Raw genomic sequence first — 26467 nt, forward strand, 5'->3', positions numbered from 1 at the left:
AACTGTGGCAGGGCATGCTGGGATGTGTAGTAGCACACATCACAGATGGAATGCCACAGGTTAACCTGTCCTTGAAATAAGCGATGCACAGAAGGAGAATGATTGAGGACTCCCATCTTAAACATATTAAGGGCCGTATTCAATTAGTTTTGCATCGGCGAGAAAGCTCCGCCTGCCTGACATTTCGCCGCCTTCGCCTGTTTTGGACGCGAAAACTTTTCGTGCGTGCTCCTGATTTACTCCGTATTCAATTGCCAAACAGGCGAAAACCGGACCCGGTGAATGTGAACCAGGCGAAAAGTGCAGGATGAATTGGGGGAATAAAATTTGAGGGGAGATAAAGTTTCAGGCGAAATTTTCCCCATAAAACGGGCAAACACGGCTTTTCGCTCCTAATTGAGTACGGCCCTAAGCCAGGTACAGATTTGGGCATAAAAACATATAAAAGACGGCATCACAAAGACGAGGAAACGGCTCCTGCGCTACGTTCATATTTTGCTGATAAACGGTGGGGAAAGCAAAAGCTAACGGACAGGGATGGCGTACAAGACAGAAATTTGGTGCAGGTTCCATTAATACAGAGGACGGTTAAAGGAAAAGGAAAAAAAAAAAAAACAACACGTTCAATAATTTCAAGGCAATTTCAAAAGGCAATACATTGAAAGGCAACAATATTGGAAATCACTGCAGGGTTTCCAGGCTTTAGAGCCTCTTTATCTGGCAGATTATCCATCTGTCGTGGGGAATTGGCGAGTAGAATGGTTCTGCAGAATGTAGGGATATAAAACTAAATTATCATCGGGACCAACTATAAAAGGGGAAGCAAGAAATAGAGCAGAACATACTTAATATTAGGGGAGTGAACGTCTCTGGGAAGTAGTTTTTTCTCTTTTCACTCTAAAAAGGTGCGTATCCACTAGACCAGGCCTGACCAACCTGTGGCTCTCCAGCTGTTGTGAAACTACACATCCCAGCATGCCTTGCCAGTTTTAGCATTCCCTAATAGCAAAACTGAAGCAGTGCATGCTGGGACTTGTAGTATTACAACAGCTGGAGAGCCACAGGTTGGCCATTCCTGCACTAGACGATTAAAATGAGCGATTGAACAATTACGACATTGCTATCGTTCAAATCGCTCATTCATCCTTCATTAATCGTGCATTAAAATGTCGGAAACGATCAGCGATGCGCGCTCCCGCTGGTCGTTCTCAACATCTATCACCGCCTGAACATGCCGGTCAATCTGCCGATAACGACAGGACGTGCATGTCCAGGGGGATGAGGGAGGGTGCCTGCACTGAACGACATATCGATCAGTGTGGGCACATTATCCCCTACACAGGATGAAGAACGATTGCACGATTACAATGTTGTAATCGTACAGTCGTTCCACTCTCGTCTAGTGAATACGCACCTTAAGTAATATGTTATATGTCATGTACAGACTTTTTCTTCCAAAGCCACAGTACTAGGATCATCCAGGGATAAAAAACATTAAAAAAAAGCCGTCAACTAAAGAAAAGTATTAACAATAAACGTCTGTTTACGCACAGCTAAGAAGAACTTGGATTCAGCCAAGTTACAGATCTTTAAACTAATTTACAAACCGCAAGAGAGTGAAAACGCAGTGAGAATTGCTATTTAGCGATGTCACGCGTCTACTTATGCGCAAGAGCAGGGACCTTGACACCAGAATGGTGGAAAATGTGCTCGCACTGTCCAGGTAGAGCGTTTTCTCTTTAGGTAACAAGTCATTTCTTTCATCTCATCCGCACTTACCATTGGGTAAATGATTAGGACAGAACAAGGATAAAAAACAGTGGAGAATAAAAGGTATAAGTTAGTGATAATTAAAATATATTTTTGCAAATCTATATGTGTGTATTTATTTATGTTAAATTTGCACTCTGTAGGATTTTACCCTCACATCTCCATAGGAACTCCAGTCCTGCGCTGACTAGGCCGGTGCGGTGTCCCGCGTGGGTTATAGTGTGAAGGGCCTGGCCTGCCAAGGCTGGTACACATCTTTTTGGCGGGAAAATCTGGTCTCAGAAAGAGGCAAAACGTCATCTTTTATGGACACCATTCCTGGACAAAAGTCCGTGAAAGATGTTTATCCATGAAAGATGACGTTTTGCTTCTTTCTGAGACCCGATTTTTGGCGGGAAAAATCAGAACTTGCAAGGAAAATCCGAACTAATCCGAGCTTGCACGTCCCTAGTCTGAATGTCCATGATCGGCCTGGGATGCAGATGTCCATTTGCCAGGATCAGCTTAGTAATTGTACGCTTCTCAGACACTCAGAAATATGAAATACACAGTTCCTTGAAGTGAATCAAATCTACAGGAGGCCAAAACAATCACAGGGAGAAAGCTTGTAAAGTATTTACTTCCCAGCACCGACCACAATCGCTTCTGCGCGCGCCATGGACATTATATAAAAATACAGGCTACAAAATGTCATCCTAAATAGAAGGGTGCACTCCGCTAAAATTCTTCTTTGTAATACAGCAAAAAAAAAAAAAAAAGTTTACTTTACCACATCACGGTTTTATCATTGGCACATCTACATGGAGAGCTTACGTCAATGGCCAACTACGCCCAGGAATTATTCATTCACCGGTTGTTGGCTTCATACACAAATGGCCAGAGACTGACTGCGAGCTCACCTGTCCAGGCAGTATATACTAATGGCCAGCCAATGACTGTGCACATAGAAACAAAGAATTTGACGGCAGATAAGAACCACTTGGCCCATCTAGTCTGCCCCATTTTTAAACATATTATTACCTCAATCCTTACTTCTTCTGAAGGATATCCTCATGTCTATCCCATGCATGTTTAAATTGCTCTACTGTCTTAGCCTCTACCACCTCTGATGGGGGCAATTCCACTTGTCCACTACCCTTTCTGTGAAGAAATTTTTCCTCAGATTTCCCCTGAACCTACCAACCTCCAGTTTCAGAACATGTCCTCTTGTTCTAATACTTCTTTCTTTGAAGAATGTCTCCTTCCTTTACCTTGTTAAAACCCTTTATATATTTGAACGTTTCTATCATGTCCCCCTTTCCCTTCTCTGCTCCAAACTGTACAAGATCTTTTAGTCTTTCCTGGTACGTTTTGTGGTGTAGACCTTGCACCATTTTAGTTGCCCTTCTTTGTACAGTCTCTAATGTATTAATATCCTTCTGGAGATATGGCCTACAGAACTGAACACAGTATTGGAGATGAGGACGTACCAATGACCTATACAGTGGTATTATCACTTCTTTCTTTCTGCTACTGATTCCTCTCCCTATGTACCAGGCATCTGACTTGCCTTCCTCATTGCTTTGTTACAATGTTTGCTTGCCTTTAGGTCACCTGAAATAGTGACTCCTAGATCCCTTTGCTCTTCAGTAGTTTCCAGTATAATGCCATTAATACTATATTTAGCCTTTGGATGTTTGAGACCCAAGTGCATGATCTTGCATTTGTTGGCATTAAACTGTAGTTGCCACGTTCTTGCCCATTCCTCTAGTCTACCTAGATCATCAATCATTTGTTTTACCCCTCCTGGTGTGTCTACCCTGTTGAATACCTTTGTGTCATCTGCAAAAAGGCATAGCTTCACTTCAATACCATTTGCAATGTCACAAATAAAGATATTAAAAAGCACTGGTCCAAGTACAGATCCCTGAGGTTCTCCACTGGTAACATTTCCCTCTTGAGACTGCACTCCATTTACTACAACTCTGTTTCCTATCCTGCAGCCATGATCTTATCCAATCTACTAACTTTGTATCCAATCCCATGCTTTCCAGTTTAACAGTCTGTGATGTGGAACAGTGTCAGAAGCCTTACTAAAGTCTAGATAAGCTATATCTATGGGCCCCCCCCTTTATCTACTTCCTTAGTCACCCAGTCAAAAAAGTCAATAAGATTTGTTTGACATGATCTCCCCCAGTAAATCCATGCTGTTTGGGATCCTGCAAATTGTTGGATTTGAGATAATCTACGACTCTTTCTTTTAAGAGTGTTTCCATCAATTTCCCTACTACTGATATAAGGCTCACTGGTCGGTAGTTGCTGGCCTCTTCCTTGCTTCCACTTTTGTGCAGTGGGACAACGTTTGCTCTTTTCCAGTCCTCTGGAATTACTCCAGTAGCTAGTGACTGGTTGAATAATTCTGTTAATGGTGTTACCAGCACCCCTTTAAGCTCTTTTAGTATCCTTGGATGGATCGCATCAGGCCCCATTGATTTATCCACTTTCAGTTTTGAGAGTTCTGTTAGGATCTTCTACTCTGTAAATGTGCTTGTTCCTACCTCATTTTTCTGATTGCACCTGCAACTTACCTGTGGCCTCATGCCCTCTCTTTCAGTAGAGAATACTGAACAAAAATAATTATTAAGTTGATCAGCTATTACATTGTCTCCCTCAACAAGACTTCCCTCTTTCTGTCTTTAGTCTTTTTATTCCACCTTGTTTTTCTCCTTTCACTTATATGCTTAAAAAAAAAAGTTTTGCCCCCTTTACCCACTGACCGTGCCATTTTCGCCTCAGCTTTTGCATTTGCACATCTGATTACTTTCTCAGCCTCCTTCTGTTTTACAAGATACACCTCTTTGTCTTCATTACTTTGCGTCTGCTTGTATTTCCTAAAAGCCATCTGTTTTGCTTTCCCATCTTTTTTGCAATCACAATACTTGCTACCTCTTTCCCAAACCACACTGACTTCCTTTTCCTTGTGGCTTTCCTAACCCTTTTGATACAAAGATCTGTTGCCTTTAATATTGCACTTTTTACAATTTCCCACCTCACCTGCACTCCTTTCACGTTCCCCCACTCTGCCAAAGATTCACTTATACCCCTTTTCCACCTAAATTCCGGGTCTGACCCGGAGTTGGAACAAAGTTCCTATCCGGATCAGACCCGGAATTTTGCCGGCGCTGACTCGGGATATTCCAGAGTCAGCGCCACTCACACCGCAGTCAGGTCTGCATAGACCCGGCTTTTGTGGAGTGAAAGTGGACGCTTGGAGATGACGTCATCTCCAAGCGCCACTGAAGCCGGACCAATCGGCCGGCTAGCAGCGCACTCCAGGTCTTCGTGACCCGGAGTGCGCTGTTTCCATAGCAAGGTTTCACAGGCTACGCCCGTGTTAAACCCTGCTAGTTACCTGGGTTGGATTGCCGGGTCACTCGACCCGGCGATCCAACCCCCTGCCCTTTTACACCAGGGAGCTGCCCGGGTTAACCCTTAAAAAACCCGGGTTTTAGCTCCGGTGTAAAAGGGGTATTTTACACATCTTCCCATCCCTGCAAAATCAGCCTTCCTAAAATCTAACACCTTTGAGTCAGTATCTGTCTTTATTCTGAACCATACTGCTTGATGATCACTGGATCCCAGGTTCTCACCCACTTTTACATCAGATATTCTGTCTCCATTTGTAAGTATTAAGTCTAATATTGCGTCTTTCCGAGTGAGCTCCCTCACCAATTGCTGGAGGGAGGCTCCCTGCAATGAATTCAGGATGTCCCTACTTCTAGTGGAACTTGTCACAGACACCTCCCAGTTTATATCGGGTAGATTAAAATCTCCCATGATTATAACCTCTCCTTTTAAAGCCATTTTAGTGATGTCCTGCAATAGTCTATTGTCCAGTTCCTCTTCCTGACCTGGTGGTCCATAGATCACCCCAATACAAAGAATCGCTTTCTCCCCTGTTTCTATAGTCACTCAAAGAGACTTGGTTCTTTCCTAAATAAAGTATATCCCGGTAAATAAAGTATATGTCCTAGTCATGATTTTCATTGCACCATGACTCCGTAATAGCCACAATATCCAGATCATCCCTTGTCATTATTGCAATTAGTTTGGGGATTTTATTTCCTAAGCTCCTAGCATTTGCACACATTGCTCTTATAGTTTATTAGTTTTCTTATTTCTCCTGTTCCTAGGTATGTTCATCTCTCTGCCTGTGTTTATTTGGTTTTGTTCCGAATTATTTTCTGTTGCTGTGGATATGCTTCATGTTCCATTTGCCAGCAGAAATAATACCTCTTTATTGGGGGAGCAGATTTCTTTTTTCTTGTTTGGTTCACTGCCCCCCTCTTCTAGATTAAATAGTTCTTGGTGAAGCTTTAAAACTGTTCACTCAGTATTCTAGTTCCTTTTAAAGATGGGTGCAGGCCATCATATTTGTATAAGCTTCTATCTTGCCAGATGGTGTGGCTATGGGCTGTCAATCCAAATCCCTCCTCATAACACCACTTCTGTAGCCAAACATTGAAGTTTCTGATGCAATGATTTCTATCTCCCCCTCTGTGTACTGGCAATACTTCTGAAAAAGTTACGGCGGGTGCCACCTGCTTTAGAGCAGCCCCTAGCTTCCTGAATTTATCTTTTACTGCTATGATTTCAGCATTGGCCAGGTCATTTGTCCCTAGGCGGAGAATGACATCCACCTTTCCATCTCGTCTTGCTGCCTTCACAATTTTCACATGTCCTGGCTGCATATACTAATGGCCAGCCAATGACTGTACACTCACCTGTCCTAGCTGTATATACTAATGGCCAGCCAATGACTGTACACTCACCTGTCCTGGCTGCATATACTAATGGCCAGCCAATGACTGTACGCTCACCTGTCCTGGCTTCGTATACTAATGGCCAGCCAATGACTGTGCACTCACCTATCCTGGCTGCATATACTAATGGCCAGCCAATGACTGTGCGCTCACCTGTCCTGGCTGCATATACTAATGGCCAGCCAATGACTGTACACTCACCTGTCCTGGCTGCATATACTAATGGCCAGCCAATGACTGTACGCTCGCTTGTTCTGGCTGTATATACTAATGGCCAGCCAATGACTGTACGCTCACCTGTCCTGGCTGCATGTACTAATGACTGTACGCACACCTGTCCTGGCTGCATATACTAATGGCCAGCCAATGACTGTACGCTTACCTGTCCTGGCTCCGTATACTAATGGCCAGCCAATGACTGTACGCTCACCTGTCCTGGCTGCATATACTAATGGCCAGCCAATGACTGTATGCTCACCTGTCCTGGCTCCGTATACTAATGGCCAGCCAATGACTGTATGCTCACCTGTCCTGGCTCCGTATACTAATGGCCAGCCAATGACTGTACGCTCACCTGTCCTGGCTGCTTATACTAACGGCCAGCCAATGACTGTATGCTCACCTGTCCTGGCTGCATATACTAACGGCCAGCCAATGACTGTACGCTCACCTGTCCTGGCTCCGTATACTAATGGCCAGCCAATGACTGTACGCTCACCTGTCCTGGCTCCGTATACTAATGGCCAGCCAATGACTGTACGCTCACCTGTCCTGGCTGCATATACTAATGGCCAGCCAATGACTGTACGCTCACCTGTCCTGGCTGCATATACTAATGGCCAGCCAATGACTGTACGCTCACCTGTCCTGGCTCCGTATACTAATGGCCAGCCAATGACTGTACACTCACCTGTCCTGGCTCCGTATACTAATGGCCAGCCAATGACTGTACACTCACCTGTCCTGGCTGCATATACTAATGGCCAGCCAATGACTGTACGCTCACCTGTCCTGGCTCCGTATACTAATGGCCAGCCAATGACTGTACGCTCACCTGTCCTGGCTGCATATACTAACGGCCAGCCAATGACTGTACGCTCACCTGTCCTGGCTGCATATACTAATGGCCAGCCAATGACTGTACGCTCACCTGTCCTGGCTCCGTATACTAATGGCCAGCCAATGACTGTACGCTCACCTGTCCTGGCTGCATATACTAATGGCAAGCCAATGACTGTATGCTCACCTGTCCTGGCTCCGTATACTAATGGCCAGCCAATGACTGTACGCTCACCTGTCCTGGCTGCATATACTAATGGCCAGCCAATGACTGTGCACTCACCTGTCCTAGCTGTATATACTAATGGCCAGCCAATGACTGTACGCTCACCTGTCCTGGCTGCATATACTAATGGCCAGGCAATGACTGTACGCTCACCTGTCCTAGCTGTATATACTAATGGCCAGCCAATGACTGTACGCTTACCTGTCCTAGCTGTATATACTAATGGCCAGCCAATGACTGTACGCTCACCTGTCCTAGCTGTATATACTAATGGCCAGCCAATGACTGTACGCTCACCTGTCCTAGCTGTATATACTAATGGCCAGCCAATGACTGTACGCTCACCTGTCCTAGCTGTATATACTAACGGCCAGCCAATGACTGTACGCTCACCTGTCCTGGCTGCATATACTAATGGCCAGCCAATGACTGTACGCTCACCTGTCCTGGCTCCGTATACTAATGGCCAGCCAATGACTGTACGCTCACCTGTCCTGGCTGCATATACTAATGGCAAGCCAATGACTGTATGCTCACCTGTCCTGGCTCCGTATACTAATGGCCAGCCAATGACTGTACGCTCACCTGTCCTGGCTCCGTATACTAATGGCCAGCCAATGACTGTACGCTCACCTGTCCTGGCTGCATATACTAACGGCCAGCCAATGACTGTACGCTCACCTGTCCTGGCTGCATATACTAATGGCCAGCCAATGACTGTACGCTCACCTGTCCTGGCTCCGTATACTAATGGCCAGCCAATGACTGTACGCTCACCTGTCCTGGCTGCATATACTAATGGCAAGCCAATGACTGTATGCTCACCTGTCCTGGCTCCGTATACTAATGGCCAGCCAATGACTGTACGCTCACCTGTCCTGGCTGCATATACTAATGGCCAGCCAATGACTGTGCACTCACCTGTCCTAGCTGTATATACTAATGGCCAGCCAATGACTGTACGCTCACCTGTCCTGGCTGCATATACTAATGGCCAGCCAATGACTGTACGCTCACCTGTCCTAGCTGTATATACTAATGGCCAGCCAATGACTGTACGCTTACCTGTCCTAGCTGTATATACTAATGGCCAGCCAATGACTGTACGCTCACCTGTCCTAGCTGTATATACTAATGGCCAGCCAATGACTGTACGCTCACCTGTCCTAGCTGTATATACTAATGGCCAGCCAATGACTGTGCACTCACCTGTCCTGGCTTCATATACTAATGGCCAGCCAATGACTGTATGCTCACCTGTCCTAGCTGTATATACGAATGGCCAGCCAATGACTGTACGCTCACCTGTCCTAGCTGTATATACTAATGGCCAGCCAATGACTGTGCGCTCACCTGTCCTGGCTCCGTATACTAATGGCCAGTCAATGACTGTGCATTCACCTGTCCTAGCTGTATATACTAATGGCCAGCCAATGACTGTACGCTCACCTGTCCTAGCTGTATATACTAATGGTCAGCCAATGACTGTGCGCTCACCTGTCCTAGCTGTATATACGAATGGCCAGCCAATGACTGTACGCTCACCTGTGTGGCCAGTCTAAGCCTAGGACTTCATATCCGAGACCCAATGGGTGCATTATCCATATGGTAATACTTCTTAATAACTTTCATTTTCAATTAATTTTTTAAATAAAATGATAAAATAGAACTACAGAATAAAATAGGGATAGGTTTATTAGTTGGTGGTAAACAAAAGACCAGGGTCTTAGGGACCAAACCTAAATTACAAGCCAATGAGCCTTATTTTAGTGTTTCATCCAGTATGTTATGCCAGGTTTGCAGCCAGTGCGGGCGAGAGGCAGGCATCCCCATAAATAAGAAGTGACTGGCACAGGACCCTACAACACTCACTCTCTGTGTGCAAAGAGTGTCAGAGCTAATGAACAATGTAAATAAAACACTATAAAAGTTCAGAGCAAACTAACTGTCTGAATCCCAGGCGCAGAGAACCTTATAAATGCCATATACCGTAGGCCCAGACATTGCATTAAGAGATATACAGTGAGTCACATTTCCGAAACCTGGCAATCGAAAGCTGAAAGATGGGTGTAATTGAGGAAGTGGAAGTGTAGATAGTTCTGTGAACTCTCAGGACAGCAGCTGTGTCAGGCTGCAGTGTTTCTCCATCACCACAATCTCACTATAACTGTGACGTATCACTAACATTAACCTAGAACCCCGGGAGACGTTGGGGGTATATTCATCTCTTTGTTTCATGGATTCTGTTTTTTTTTCTCTGGAGTCTTTGATGTAATTTTAATACAGTATTGCACAAAGGGCCTGATTCAGACCCGCTCGCTAGATGCGGCCGCTCGCTCCCAGCGTATGCAAATTCACCTAAGTGACGTCGAAGCAGGCGATTGCACGGCAAGGCCTAAGCATGCCCACTATGTCTTGGCGTGCGATCACTTTGTTTTTACAGACGCCCACCAGCCTGTCTTTAGTCGCCCACTTGCGCACATCATCATCAGGAAGTGTATGCAACCATTGGTACATCGGGGTCCATCGGAACTGACCGCAGCGCTTGCGGTAGACTGTGCCTACCGCAAGCACTACGAGCACTTTAGTGTATAATTCAACCAGGTGACGTGTACTACGACGCTGCCAGTTAATAATGCACGCCACTGAAATGGCGTCAAGATGCTCAGGCACGCCTGCGTCCGCAACTCCACTCCCCCATTAATACTGCTCTGCCCCTGTTACCACCCACAAACGGTCTCTCCTGTCACTCATTCCACTGGGCTGTCTTTGCAGAGCGAGCGAGCGAGCGATCCCGTTCGCTCGTACTAGTTTGGGCACGTGCACTACGAAGTATACGCATGCGCACATTAGCAAACATCGCCAGCAATGAGCGATCGCTTGCTAGCGAGCAGGTCTGGATCAGGTCCAAAGTTTTTTGCGTAATGTTATTTACTAAACGAGAGGAGGTTACCCTGATGTGTGTGTCTGAGGCTAATTTCTGCTCGCAGCCTATAGAGGTGCAAGCGAAGATCAACTCTCCCCCCCACCCCACACACTTTCTTTCCCCTCAAATTTCCCACATGCCATCCACAGAGCTCAAGCTTTATTCCCACTGGAGCACTGAACTGTTAAGGTTACCAGCTATAGGAGACCCCCATACACATTCAAACAAAATGGCTGCCTATAATATGTATAGCAGGTGTACATAGACATGCAAACAAAATGGCTGCCTATGATATGTATAGCAGGTGTCATAGACATGCAAACAAAATGGCTGCCTATAATATGTATAGCAGGTGTACATAGACATGTAAACAAAATGGCTGCCTATAATATGTATAGCAGGTGTACATAGACATGTAAACAAAATGGCTGCCTATAATATGTATAGCAGGTGTACATAGACATGCAAACAAAATGGCTGCCTATAATATGTATAGCAGGTGTACATAGACATGCAAACAAAATGGCTGCCTATAATATGTATAGCAGGTGTACATTAAGCGGGTGGCACAGGGTAGGTTGCAAACTCCAAGACTTCTAGGACCTGTCACAATTAAATTGATTTTGCACTTTGTACACTCTCTCCAGCAGTCACATGCAGCCCACACCAGGGACCCCACACATCCCCCTGACAATGGAAGGAAGAGGGTGTAAAAGGGAATTTCATATGGCTGACCCCAGTATTGTTCCAAATCGTGGAAGAAGCTTCCTCCAGACTAGCAATGACCACACGCCGGTTTTTTTCCCAGCTAGGAGTCAAAACGCGTCACGTTGTTTTCGGACACAGAGTAGAGGGACAGCGAGCCACTCTAGCGTCCCTGCGGACAATCACGTATGCGGAGCGCTCTGCAGCAGCAGCTTGTGAGGAAATGAAAACAAACTGGACTTTTATTTGTCGGAATTATTGTTCTAAAAATTGGCAAATTATCAAAGATTCTGGACTTATCAAAATAAGATAAGACGAGGGGATATAAGGATAGATATTTGTATTTTAGAGCACCGACAGGGAAACGTCAGAAGCTTCCCCCTGGGATTTCACAGCTTATTAAATGGTTTAGCAGCGCTCCTCGTAGTGACTGGCGGAAAAGGACCTTGCTAATCAGCTCAGCAGGTATGGCATTTTACTACAGCGTAAGTCAATTATTTTTCACTTTTTAAATGTACATTTGAGGAAGGACAGCGTCGGCCGGTAAGGAGGGGAAAAGGCGGCAAGCAAAAGCCACAGGAAGATGCCACAAGAACCTCTGGTAGCGCTAAGTTGTAATGCGAGGCTTCGGGGACATGGCGGAAAATGCTGGAGACAAAATTCATACATCCAACTTGTTCATTCTGGTTCTCGGAACTGCCGGGATAATGGGTTACTGGGCAAGGGCGGGATACTGCCGGGATAATGGGTTACTGGGCAAAGGCGGGATCCTGCCGGGATAATGGGTTACTGGGCAAAGGCGGGATCCTGCCGGGATAATGGGTTACTGGGCAAAGGCGGGATCCTGCCGGGATAATGGGTTACTGGGCAAAGGCGGGATACTGCCGGGATAACGGGCAAAGCAGGGATACTGCCGGGATAATGGGTTACTGGGCAAAGGCAAGATACTGCCGGGATAATGGGTTACTGGGCAAAGGCGGGATCCTGCCAGGATAATGGGGTACTGGGCAAAGGCGGGATCCTGCCGGGATAATGGGTTACTGGGCAAAGGCGGGATCCTGCCGGGATAATGGGTTACTGGGCAAAGGCGGGATCCTGCCGGGATAATGGGTTACTGGGCAAAGGCGGGATACTGCCGGGATAACGGGCAAAGCAGGGATACTGCCGGGATAATGGGTTACTGGGCAAAGGCGGGATACTGCCGGGATAATGGGCAAAGGCGGGATCCTGCCGGGATAATGGGTTACTGGGCAAAGGCGGGATCCTGCCGGGATAATGGGTTACTGGGCAAAGGCGGGATCCTGCCGGGATAATGGGTTACTGGGCAAAGACGGGATCCTGCCGGGATAATGGGTTACTGGGCAAAGGCGGGATACTGCCGGGATAACGGGCAAAGCAGGGATACTGCCAGGATAATGGGTTACTGGGCAAAGGCGGGATACTGCCGGGATAATGGGCAAAGCAGGGATACTGCCGGGATAATGGGTTACTGGGCAAAGGCGGGATCCTGCCGGGATAATGGGTTACTGGGCAAAGGCGGGATCCTGCCGGGATAATGGGGTACTGGGCAAAGGCGGGATCCTGCCGGGATAATGGGGTACTGGGCAAAGGCGGGATCCTGCCGGGATAATGGGTTACTGGGCAAAGGCGGGATACTGCCGGGATAATGGGCAAAGGCGGGATCCTGCCGGGATAATGGGTTACTGGGCAAAGGCGGGATACTGCCGGGATAACGGGCAAAGGCGGGATCCTGCCGGGATAATGGGTTACTGGGCAAAGGCGGGATCCTGCCGGGATAATGGGTTACTGGGCAAAGGCGGGATCCTGCCGGGATAATGGGTTACTGGGCAAAGGCGGGATCCTGCCGGGATAATGGGTTACTGGGCAAAGGCGGGATCCTGCCGGGATAATGGGCAAAGGCGGGATCCTGCCGGGATAACGGGCAAAGCAGGGATCCTGCCGGGATAATGGGTTACTGGGCAAAGGCGGGATCCTGCCGGGATAATGGGTTACTGGGCAAAGGCGGGATCCTGCCGGGATAATGGGTTACTGGGCAAAGGCGGGATCCTGCCGGGATAATGGGTTACTGGGCAAAGGCGGGATCCTGCCGGAATAATGGGTTACTGGGCAAAGGCGGGATCCTGCCGGGATAATGGGTTACTGGGCAAAGGCGGGATACTGCCGGGATAACGGGCAAAGCAGGGATACTGCCGGGATAATGGGTTACTGGGCAAAGGCAAGATACTGCCGGGATAATGGGTTACTGGGCAAAGGCGGGATCCTGCCAGGATAATGGGGTACTGGGCAAAGGCGGGATCCTGCCGGGATAATGGGTTACTGGGCAAAGGCGGGATCCTGCCGGGATAATGGGTTACTGGGCAAAGGCGGGATCCTGCCGGGATAATGGGTTACTGGGCAAAGGCGGGATCCTGCCGGGATAATGGGTTACTGGGCAAAGGCGGGATCCTGCCGGGATAATGGGTTACTGGGCAAAGGCGGGATCCTGCCGGGATAACGGGCAAAGCAGGGATACTGCCGGGATAATGGGTTACTGGGCAAAGGCGGGATACTGCCGGGATAATGGGCAAAGGCGGGATCCTGCCGGGATAATGGGTTACTGGGCAAAGGCGGGATCCTGCCGGGATAATGGGTTACTGGGCAAAGGCGGGATCCTGCTGGGATAATGGGTTACTGGGCAAAGGCGGGATACTGCCGGGATAATGGGCAAAGGCGGGATCCTGCCGGGATAATGGGGTACTGGGCAAAGGCGGGATCCTGCCGGGATAATGGGTTACTGGGCAAAGGCGGGATCCTGCCGGGATAATGGGTTACTGGGCAAAGGCGGGATCCTGCCGGGATAATGGGCAAAGCAGGGATACTGCCGGGATAATGGGTTACTGGGCAAAGGCGGGATCCTGCCGGGATAATGGGTTACTGGGCAAAGGCGGGATACTGCCGGGATAATGGGCAAAGGCGGGATCCTGCCGGGATAATGGGTTACTGGGCAAAGGCGGGATCTTGCTGGGATAATGGGTTACTGGGCAAAGGCGGGATCCTGCCGGGATAATGGGTTACTGGGCAAAGGCGGGATACTGCCGGGATAACGGGCAAAGCAGGGAAACTGCCGGGATAATGGGTTACTGGGCAAAGGCGGGATACTGCCGGGATAATGAGTTACTGGGCAAAAGCAGGATATTGACGGGATAATGGATTACTGGGCAAAGGTGGATACTGCTGGGATAATGGATCACTGGGCAAAGGCGGGATACTGCCGGGATAATGGGTTACCGGGCAAAGATCACATGCCCGCAGAACTTCTCAATTGCAGAAACAATGTTTCTACTGAATTAACTTGTTTAAAGCAAAATATTTAAGCGGTCACAACCCCTTGGGGAAAATGTAATAGGGTGCTTATTTCAGCTGGTTTGAAATGTGTTTGCTGGAAATAATTGAAACAAAAACAGCATTGGGGGTACAAAGAGCGTTTGTACCCCCAATGCGTATGTACCACCATTTTTCAATTTCCAGCCATGGGCTAGACCAGCAGGGGCTAGTCGAACTATAAAGGCAAGACCCACAGAGTGGGGTTTCCTGCACCAACATTCCATAAGTCTTAGGCCAGATGGCACCAGGACTGGTTTCCCCAGGGGAGTAGGGCACACACAAAAAAAAAAAAAAAAAACATTCAGGCCCACCTGCTAGGTACAAAAAGTTCTTCTCCGTACCCCCAGGGCATTGGGTACAAAGGTAATGGATAAACAATACGATTTTTTTTTATTACAGGTGGAATACTTGTTGCAGCAAGGCTGCCAAGACATTAAGGCACTTGGATGACCACAAGTACCAGCATGCCCAGGCATCAAGGACCTGCTGGCACATGAAGTCCATCTGAAAAAAATAAATTATGGCAAGTTGTATGTTTAACATTAGAAACATTTGGGGGGAAAGTTGTGTCGTGGCAAGATTAATTGATTGAGGACTAGTCCAGTCTGTCCGCGATTGGTGCCATGTTCTGCGATGGTCCTTTCTGCCAAACACAATGGTCTGGAGATCAGTTACAGTCGGGTGCTGTAGGTTAGGACCCTTATCGGCAAAGGTAGAGTTTACCACAGGTGGATGCACCCTTAAAGCTTTTTCTGCGACTTCACTCTGTTCAGATCCAGGTTATTGTTTAGATCACATCTCGGCTTCTGCTTTCCCACCAGCTGTAGATGAGTTGGCCCACTTTGGTGTACCAACTAAGGGGACGAGGCGACCCTTTTGATGTACCGACTGCCTCAATCCTGGGATTTGTGCATGTAAATAGTGATATATATAACGTGACCCTATACGGGCAGCACAGATGGTGTAACGGTTAGCATTACCGCCTCACAGCACTGAGGTCGTGGGTTCAATTCCCACTATATTCTCCCTGTGCTTGCATGGGTTTCCTCTGGGTACTCCGGTTTCCTCCCAAATGAGGTTAATTGGCTCCCAACAAAAAATTAACCCTAGTGTGTGTACATTTGGTTAAATTGCAAGCTTGGGGCCTGATTCAGAGCTGAACGCTCTGACCAGAGCGCTCGCTCTGAATCAGGGCCCTCCTACCATTTTTTTTGGAGCGTCCTCATGGACGCTCGCATAGCTGCCGTACATAGCGAGCATCCATGATGATGGTCGCGATGGTCTTGACCATCGCGACCATCGGGCTTGCGACGGAGACCCTGCGGTAGGGTCTCGCTGCCGAAAGCCCTGGAGTGATTTTGGCTCTATCAGAGCCAAAATCACTCCCACTGACATCACTAGTGATGTCAGTGGGGCCGGCTTGAGACGGTAGGTGTTCCCATGGGAACGCCTCCGTCTGGCCGGCACGCCCACCAAAGGGGGCGTGCTGTCAATCAACATCGACAGCACGCCCCCTTTGGTGCGAGACCCAGAGCGATGGAGAGGCCGTCGCTCGCCGGGTCTCGCGCATGCGCACGACGGAGCTCCCTCCGTCGTGCGCATGCGCAGTGGGGGAACATGGACCCGCTTGCGAGCGTACTGCCGCTCACGAGCGGGTCTGAATGACCCCCTTAGTGCACCGAGAACTGTCCTGGCTAATACTACATTACAACGCTTCAATATCCCACTGTAGGGTCCTAACTGACCCTAGGGGGTTAATAACTGTTCCAAATGTATCATCAAGATCAGAATGGGTCCATCCGGAGTCCCTTGTTTGCTGCAGCATTCACCAGGTCACGTACTGCGACCCGATAATGGTCCTTTACCTGGCGGCAGGAGACAGGAAGCTCTCGTAGTGTAAAGTACCTCCAGTCTCTTACATTGTAACCAAGTCTATTTATGAACCCAGCGAGGAAATGCTGGAGGGAGGAGGGGGGCAAGGACTCTCCTACCAATGGCTCTCATTTAGAGGGGCAGGAAATGCTTTACTGTATTATTTCCTCCAGCAAACTATGAATGTCAGACTGGATTGAAGAAATAAAGGTTTCCCAAGATAGATAAAACTCTGAATTTATTTCCCATAGACACAAACACAGAGGGGAGGGGGTCTCAGGGCGCCGGGGGACAATGAGAAGTTACTGACAGCTCTGTCACTGAAGACCACCGCTGAACGGCCTGGGAAAATGAAACAATAACAGGCATTAAGGGACCTTTTTTTTTTTTGTTGAATGGAAACAGGACAAAGGGAGGTAATTAGGAAGTTTTGTTTTAGCGGAGGCGGCCCATTCATGAGAAGGCAGCTCAGCAGATCGCTAGGAACCAGCAGCAGAGCGCTGGGCGGCCATCATCCATATAAATGACCAGGATCTAGTGACGTCACTAAGGTATAGAGACCGATGATGGCCGCCTTCTCTGTGTGTAACAGAACGCTGCCCGACACAGGATTCCACTGATAAAAATAAACGTTTTATCAAATTTAAAAAATGTATTTGCGGACAGACCACGGGGACCTAACGGTCTGTTCTACAAGTAAATATTCCAAAGATCTTGGTTTTAATTCTGAGCAAGACACATCCGCGGCTGCCTTTCCGTACATATGTGCTCCGCACAGCATGACACCAGCTCGCGCGCTCCGCCCGGCAGGACACCAGCCTGCGCGCCCCGCCCTCCGCCCGGACACCAGCCCGCGCGCCCCGCCCTCCGCCCGGACACCAGCCCGCGCGCCCCGCCCTCCGCCCGGACACCAGCCCGCGCGCCCCGCCCTCCGCCCGGCCGGACACCAGCCCGCGCGCCCCGCCCTCCGCCCGGCCGGACACCAGCCCGCGCGCCCCGCCCTCCGCCCGGCCGGACACCAGCCCGCGCGCCCCGCCCTCCGCCCGGCCGGACACCAGCCCGCGCGCCCCGTCCTCCGCCCGGCCGGACACCAGCCCGCGCGCCCCGTCCTCCGCCCGGCCGGACACCAGCCCGCGCGCCCCGTCCTCCGCCCGGCCGGACACCAGCCCGCGCGCCCCGCCCTCCGCCCGGCCGGACACCAGCCCGCGCGCCCCGCCCTCCGCCCGGCCGGACACCAGCCCGCGCGCCCCGCCCTCCGCCCGGCCGGACACCAGCCCGCGCGCCCCGCCCTCCGCCCGGCCGGACACCAGCCCGCGCGCCCCGCCCTCCGCCCGGCCGGACACCAGCCCGCGCGCCCCGCCCTCCGCCCGGCCGGACACCAGCCCGCGCGCTCCGCCCGGCCATCAGCCCGAGCGCCCCGCCCTCCGCCCGGCCGGACATCAGCCCGAGCGCCCCGCCCTCCGCCCGGCCGGACATCAGCCCGAGCGCCCCGCCCTCCGCCCGGCCGGACACCAGCCCGAGCGCCCCGCCCTCCGCCCGGCCGGACACCAGCCCGCGCGCCCCGCCCTCCGCCCGGCCGGACACCAGCCCGCGCGCCCCGCCCTCCGCCCGGCCGGACACCAGCCCGCGCGCCCCGCCCTCCGCCCGGCCGGACACCAGCCCGCGCGCCCCACCCTCCGCCCGGCCGGACACCAGCCCGCGCGCTCCGCCCGGCCGGACACCAGCCCGCGCGCTCCGCCCGGCCGGACACCAGCCCGCGCGCCCCGCCCTCCGCCCGACTGGACACCAGCCCGCGCGCCCTGCCCTCCGCCCGACCGGACACCAGCCCGCGCGCCCCGCCCTCCGCCCGGCCGGACACCAGCCCGCGCGCCCCGCCCTCCGCACGGCCGGACACCAGCCCGCGCGCCCCGCCCTCCGCACGGCCGGACACCAGCCCGCGCGCCCCGCCCTCCGCCCGGCAGGACACCAGCCCGCGCGCCCAGCAGGACACCAGCTCGCGTGCCCCGCCCTCCGCCCAGCAGGACACCAGCTCGCGTGCCCCGCCCTCCGCCCAGCAGGACACCAGCTCGCGTGCCCAGCAGGACACCAGCTCACGTGTTCCCATCAATGGGAAAAGGAGAGAGGGGAAAGCAAGTGTGTTTTGGGGGAAACAACAGTACTGGCCTGAAGCTGCAGGGCCGTAACTAGGGTGGTGCGATATTTGCCACGGCACAGGGCACCGCAGGTGCAGGGGGCGCTGTTCGGGCCTATCAAATTTCTGTTAATAATCATGTTCACTTGTAGCTTCCTCTTATTTTATTCCGGCATCTCCTGGCCGCCCCTATCTCCTCCCTGGCTAACTCCCCCTCCATCTGGCCAACCTCCACAAGCAACTTCAGTCACATCCTCTTTTTATTTAACACACACATTTCAAAATGCTGTCATACCCGGGATTTGAACCCATCACCTCTACATAATTATTATGTATCATCACTGCAGCCATTAAAGTCACACCGTACTTGGCAGTGACACCTGGATAACAGTGGTACAAAAGGGATTGGTACCCCTTCATCATTACATGGGACCGATCAGATTGGTCAAGCCCCTTCCCCATGAGGCCACGCCCCTTTTCAGACGCTCGTCGTATTATTGGCTATTTGAAATACGGGAGGGCACCAGTGCTTTTCTGGCCCAGCGCACCAAAAAGTCTAGTGACGGATGGATCTAAGCTCTATTTATATGGGGGGATTACATTGCCAGCTTACAGTTCATACATCCTTTTGTAAATCAACATCATCTAACAAAGGAATATAAAAAAATATACTCCAATATGTAGAAGACAAATACTCCATGTATACATGTTATAAATATATATGTTTCAGGCCGTCTTTTCTGCTCGTGTGGCAGCCAGCGTGTGCCCGAGTATTACATGAAGACCACTCTGATACTAATCAGCACAGCCAGGCACTGGCAACACTCCGCAGCTCACTGACCGCACTTATTACCCCGAATTCTCACCATGATTAATGGGATCTGCCTCTCAGGTTGAGGGAATTACATTTAGACGTGAGGTGCAGTGAAAACGTTAGAACAGTGCGGACACTTCCCGTGCAGGTTACACAGGTCCCCACCCCGATTCCTGGAACAGAGGGCCTGATTCAGAGCCGGACGCTATTTGAGGACAGTCATTCCAAAAAAGGGGCCGGCTATTTAAATTGAACGCTCGTTCTTTGCGGTGTGTTGACGCCTCTATATCTGAGCGAGCGAAAAATGAGCTCGCTATTTTGTAAAGACGCCCCTTTGCCGTTCGCAACACACGTCATCTCCGGTATTTATTAGATTAATCGGGTACATCGAAATGCATCTGAACTGCTCGCAGTGCTTGTGGTAGGTTTTTCTTACCGCTATCACTGCGAGCAGTTCAGGCTAAAGACAACCAAGTGACGTGGTCGATGACGCTCCTTTACTAATTATGCACTCCCATTAAACGCCCTTTTGACCATTAGGCACGCCTGCGTTCGGATCTCCACCCCCACCCATTTTCAAGCACCTTCCCCTGTTACCACCCACAAACGGTACATTCTGTCAGTCAAATTAGCAGCCCCTCGCTGTTTTACGAGCGCACGATTTGCGACCGCAATGACTGGTTTACACATGCGAACATCGCTCAGAGCGAACGAGCGGCTCTGAATTAGGCCCAGAATCCATAACAGATAGAAGCCCAGGACTTTCCTAAACTCCTACACAGTCATCTGCTCAATGGGGTCATCTTAGGTCTGCCGTTGATCTTACCACTGGGGCTTGGTGAACCCTCACGAAAACAGCCTGACCAAATGTTTGATGCACACAGTGGGGAGGGAAGAGAACAGATTTCCAGTAATAAATTACATGCAGGAACGGAGTTTTCACTATTCCACTGCTCAGAAACCTAACCTGCGAAACATCAGTTTTGAAAAACTTGAGGGAACAAAAACATCCTGCTGTAACTGCACGCATCTATCGCTGATTACACAAGTTCAGAATGACATCTATTAATATGAATTGAGGTGATAGCAGCCTTCGCTGGGACGTGCCCTGTAACAGGGGACTCGGAACGTTCTCGCATTACTTAATGACCTGGTCATAACAGACGGGCTGTGACTCCTCCGTGATATTATGATCGCCCGGGACAATACCCCCGTGGCGCCAGTGCCAACATGTCTGCAATGTCCTGGCTCGCCACACTTGTTGTTCGGACACTTGAACTCTGTTTACGGCGTAGATGCGAGCTTTGCCGTTACGTGTCACGAGCCAAAAATAGCAGACCTCACGACGTGGAAAATGTGAAATTACAGAATTTTGTGGCTTCCTCTGAGTTTACTTTACAAGTTCTTGCCAGTATATATAATAATAAGCTGCTTAGATAGAGCTATAGCGCCCCCAAGTGGCGACACAAGGATCAATGGAATTGTATATAGTCTGAGATTAGGTGACATGGAACTTATAGTGCAAGGTAACTGCGAAATAGGAGATACAAGGTGTGTCAGGTCACCCGGGGTATTCCTATTGAAAAGGGTATGTTGGGGAACACTGGATCAGATGGTACAAGTACTCTCACGTAAATAGATTCAGAGAAAGCTGTATCTACTATCAGCATGACAGGTGAGTTACTATTACATTCAGGTTACATGGAGAATACAAGGAACAGCAATGGGATGGGCCATTAGCCAACTTCGTATTAACACAAAAAAATCCATTTAATCTAAAAGCTTTTATAAAAGGCATCTACCAATCCTGGGTAGGAAGAGTATATCACAGGGTAATTGCACTGTAGGCATTCTGAAGCAATTGGTAAAAATCCGGGTGCTGATAAAGTAGATTATATATTTATAAAGACCTGGACATTTGCAGACAGATCCGTGTTTAGCACAAACCAACATTATGTGTTACACAGGAACCTTGCTCAACCAGAACATAATATAATTATATACACACAAATGGCTGGTACGCCAATAATCTGTACGCAAATGTTCTGGTGCCCGGCCCGCTATAGATAATAAGACACTGAAGGCAGCACTCAGGGGTAACCACAGAACGTGCAGACCAACCTTTCAATATTAAATATTTATAGATATACAGTCAGGTGCATAAATATTGGGACATTGACAGAATTGTCATATTTTGGCCTCTATTCACCACCACAATGGCTTTGACATGAAACAAACAAGATGTGCTTTAACTGCAGATTTTCAGATTTAATCTGAGGGTAATTACATCCAAATCAGGTGAACGGTGTAGGAATTACAGCGGTTTCTATATGTGCCTCCTACTTTTTAAGGGGCTAAAAGAAATGGGAATATCAACTCAAAAGCTATTTCATGGACAGGTTTGGGCTATTCCCTCATTATTTCATTATCAATTAAGCAGGTAAAAGGTCTTGAGTTGTTTCTAGGTGTGACATTAGCATTTGGAATCAGTTGCTGTCGACTCTCAATATGAGATCCAAAGAGCTGTCACTATCAGTGAAGCAAGCCATCATTAGGCTGAAAAATCAAAACAAACCCATCAGAGAGATAGCAAAAACATTAGGTGTGGCCAAATCAACTGTTTGGAATATTCTTAAAAAGAAAGAAGGCACCGGAGAGCTCAGCAACACCAAAAGACCCGGAAGACCACGGAAAACAACTGTGGTGGATGAGAGAAGAATTATTTCCCTGGTGAATAAAAACCCCTTCACAACAGTTGGCCAAATCAAAAACACTCTCCAGAAGGTAGGTGTATATCTGTCAAAGTCAACAATCAAGAGAAGACTTAACAAGAGTGAATATAGAGGGTTCACCACAAGATGTAAACCATTGGTGAACCTCAAAAACAGGAAGACCAGATTAGAGTTTGCCAAACAACATCTAAAAAAGCCATTACAGTTCTGGAACAACATCCTATGGACAGATGAGACAAAGATCAACTTGTACCAGAGTGATGGGAAGAGAAGAGAAGGAAAGGAACTGCTCATGATCCAAAACATACCACCTCATCAGTGAAGCATGGTGGTGGTAGTGTCATGGCGTGGGCATGTATGGCTGCCAACAGAACTGGTTCCCTTGTATTTATTGATGATGTGACTGCTGACAAAAGCAGCAGAATGAATTCTGAAGTGTTTCGGGCAATATTATATGCTCATATTCAGTCAAATGCTTCAGAACTCATTGGATGGGGCTTCACAGTGCAGATGGACAATGACCCGAAGCATACTGCAAAAGCAACCAAAGAGTTTTTTAAGGCTAAAAAGTGGAATGTTATGCAATGGCCAAGTCAATCCCCTGACCTGAATCCAATTGAGCATGCATTTCACTTGATGAAGACAAAACTGAAGGGAAAATGCCCCAAGAACAAGCAGGAACTGAAGACATTTGCAGTAGAGGCCTGGCAGAGCATCACCAGGGATGAAACCCAGCGTCTGGTGATGTCTATGCGTTCCAGACTTCAGGCTGTAATTGCCTGCAAAGGATTTGCAACAAAGTATTAAAAAGTGAAAGTTAGATTTAGGATTGTTTAGTTTGTCCCATTACTTTTGGCCCCTTAAAAAGTGAAGGTCACATATAGAAACCGTTGTAATTCCTACACCGTTCACCTGATTTGGATGTAATTACCCTCAAATTAAATCTGAAAGTCTGCAGGTAAATCACATCTTGTTTGTTTCATTTCAAAACCATTGTGGTGGTGTATAGAGGCCAAAATATAAAAATTCTGTCAATGTCCCAATATTTATGCACCTGACTGTATGAACCTAGATAAAAGTATCTATCCAAGATACTAGTTGTTGCCAGCAGCTTCGCCCAGAATGAAATACAGATGTGCCCACACACATTTATCCTCCGTGCGCTACAAGTCGCGCCACACAACGCAGGAGCTCAGTATGACTCGGTAGCGCCGAGCATCTTTTTACCTTTAAATGCGTCTTAATTGCACAACTATATGCGACTACATAGCACAAGCAGCTTCTGCTGAGTAAAATGATATGCAGCATGCCTATCTTCTGTGTGTGACTGCGGGTGTACCTGCATGCTAAACGCTACGTTACAGTGTTACAGCCGCACTCGCTCACAGAACATAGGCATGCTGCATATCATTTTACATTTGAAGGTAAAAAGAGGATCAAAAAGACACTCTGCGCTACCGAGTCACGTCACGGGGTGACGCGACTAGAACTGCTGTTAAACGCGCAAGGAGGCTAGATGTATGTGGACCCATCTGTAGCTTCTGCCTACATTATTTTTATTTGAGGTGTTCTAGTTGTATTGCTTTGCATAGGGGCCCTGTTGCGGGAGAGGGCCACGTGACCAGCAGCGCTATACAGACTGGTGGCAGCAGCACCTTCACCCACCACTCACACCAATGTCACTGTGTACCCTGTGCACAGACTGCTATGTAACTTCTCCTATTCACCCACCACTCACACCAATGTCACTGTGTGCCCTGTGCACAGACTGCTATGTAACCTCTCCTATTCACCCACCACTCACACCAATGTCACTGTGTGCCCTGTGCACAGACTGCTATGTAACCTCTCCTATTCACCCACCACTCACACCAATGTCACTGTGTGCCCTGTGCACAGACTGCTATGTAACCTCTCCTATTCACCCACCACTCACATCAATGTCACTGTGTGCCCTGTGCAGAGACTGCTATGTAACTTCTCCTATTCACCCACCACTCACACCAATGTCACTGTGTGCCCTGTGCACAGACTGCTATGTAACCTCTCCTATTCACCCACCACTCACACCAATGTCACTGTGTGCCCTGTGCACAGACTGCTATGTAACCTCTCCTATTAATCCACCTATCTCCCCAATGTCACTGTGTACCCTGTGCACAGACTGCTATGTAGCCTATCCTTTCCAAGTGACCGCGGCCCCAAAGCACCTTTCCCCCCACTCCTTACCGGCCACGCGCATGGTGCCACACCTGTCTCCCCAATGTCACTGTGTGCCCTGTGGCGTGTGGTGCCACACCTATCTCTTGCATTGCTGATGTTAAAAAGTTTTGTTTTTGTTATTGCTCAGCTTTAAGTTGACAGGTGGAGATGAAACTAAGTGCAGGTTATTTCTAGGAGTCTACACTACACAATGATTCATTTTTCCTGACAATCGGTTCAGTAGATTTTGCGTCAACTTGGCGAACAGACAGACACAACGTTCTTATTAGATTAGTATAGATGTGAATGTACTGTATAAGTCTTGCACACACAGTCTTTTAAAAAAATAGATTAATAATGGAAAAACATTAAGATTGTGTGGTGTAGATATATAATTCTAATTTTATTGCTGAGGTTGACACGCACTACCTATCCGGGGATTGCTGCTACTCTGTAACCATTTCAGTACTTGTTTTTACTCCACAATAAATAGGAAATAAAAAAAAAAAATAGCTACAATTAATTATTAAGTATATGCACAAGAAATAGTGTAATGCTGGGCACACACTGGCAGATATATCGGCTGATCAACTGACCGGCCATTATATTGAGTGTGTGTCAGGGAGGGAGGTGCGATGCACGTGTGGATCATTACGTCTACAGTAATAAGGTAGACAAAGTTTGGGTAGACAATGGAAGTTAGACAGGCAATAGGGTCTGAAGGTCGACACACTAAAGGTCGACTAGAAAGAAGGTTGAATTTATGTGAACGTATTATCACATAAATGTATTAAAGGGCTTTTCGAGCAGTTTTCGTGAAAAACTACTCCAAGCCCTTCAATTTGCACTGTATTAGTAAGCTTATGGCATTTCCCATACTTGTAATGGGAAATGTGATCTGCTTCAAATTTACGAAGTTGAATTGTAAAAATATCCTGGGGGAAGCCCTGTGACAATAACGCCACCTGGAGATGGCGTTATTAGGGATTTCCCCCCCCCGTTACACAGACTCCTTGCTCTGCTTCTCTAACAGGCAGAGAGGGTACCTGCGATCAGTTTTGTGTCTCTAAACAGACCACAGGCTGATCACTGTGAAGGACCACAGTGATCAGCAGGGGACTGGTGATCACTGTGCAGGTAAGTGTCAGCTTAGTGGGGAGATAAATACCCAGAGAAGTATTCAGAGAGGATTTGCAAGGACAGAGCTTTCTCACAAGTCCTATCCCTGCGTGCAAATGTATCACATCACCTCCGAATGTGAGATGCAGATTGCGATAAATAGGGACCTTGCTGTGGCAATCAAAGTATTAGCAAAGTCAGGGAGGGAAGCAGAGCAACCAGCAGCCAATCAGAGCAGTAGAATTTCACAACAAAAGTTAACAACCCCGTCAGCGATACAGGTAAATGCTCTGTACTGCTGTGTCTGCTCATTCCGGATGGATCTTCACATTATATTTATACGTAGTGATTATAATATTTGATGACGCCTGCCCCGGCCTGAGCCTCCGAGCGCTATTCTAAGCGCAGTGGCCAATGAGAGGAGGTGTCACGCCACTAATTACATCCTGGCATGACACACGCTGAGCTGACACTGACCAACGCAGCCCAAATCCTTCACTCGGTTTGCAGAAAACACCAGGGACCCGCAGCTCTGCTGTCTTTAGGGTTGCTGGAGAGGAATGATATAATTTTCTAGCAGCGCTGCTGACAGACACGATGGTTCCTGGACCAGGATGACAGAGCCGTGGTGTGTGCAGGAGCTGAGTTCTCAAGGCAAAAGAAAAATTGCACTTATTAAAAACACAACTTGCACTTGAGAATTGGAAGGAATGAAACTTATTTTG

The 26467-nt window shown here is 48.8% G+C and overlaps 1 protein-coding gene across 2 annotated transcripts in view; it reads right to left on the reverse strand.

Annotated features, from left to right (window-relative positions):
• The window catches only part of CTIF (cap binding complex dependent translation initiation factor), a 290112-nt gene that overhangs the window by 192078 nt on the left and 71567 nt on the right, over nt 1-26467 (reverse strand). The window lies entirely within an intron of this gene.

Source organism: Taudactylus pleione, unplaced genomic scaffold (assembly GCF_031769625.1).
Source record: "Taudactylus pleione unplaced genomic scaffold, aTauple2 ptg000189l, whole genome shotgun sequence".
Taxonomy (NCBI): Eukaryota; Metazoa; Chordata; class Amphibia; order Anura; family Myobatrachidae; genus Taudactylus; species Taudactylus pleione.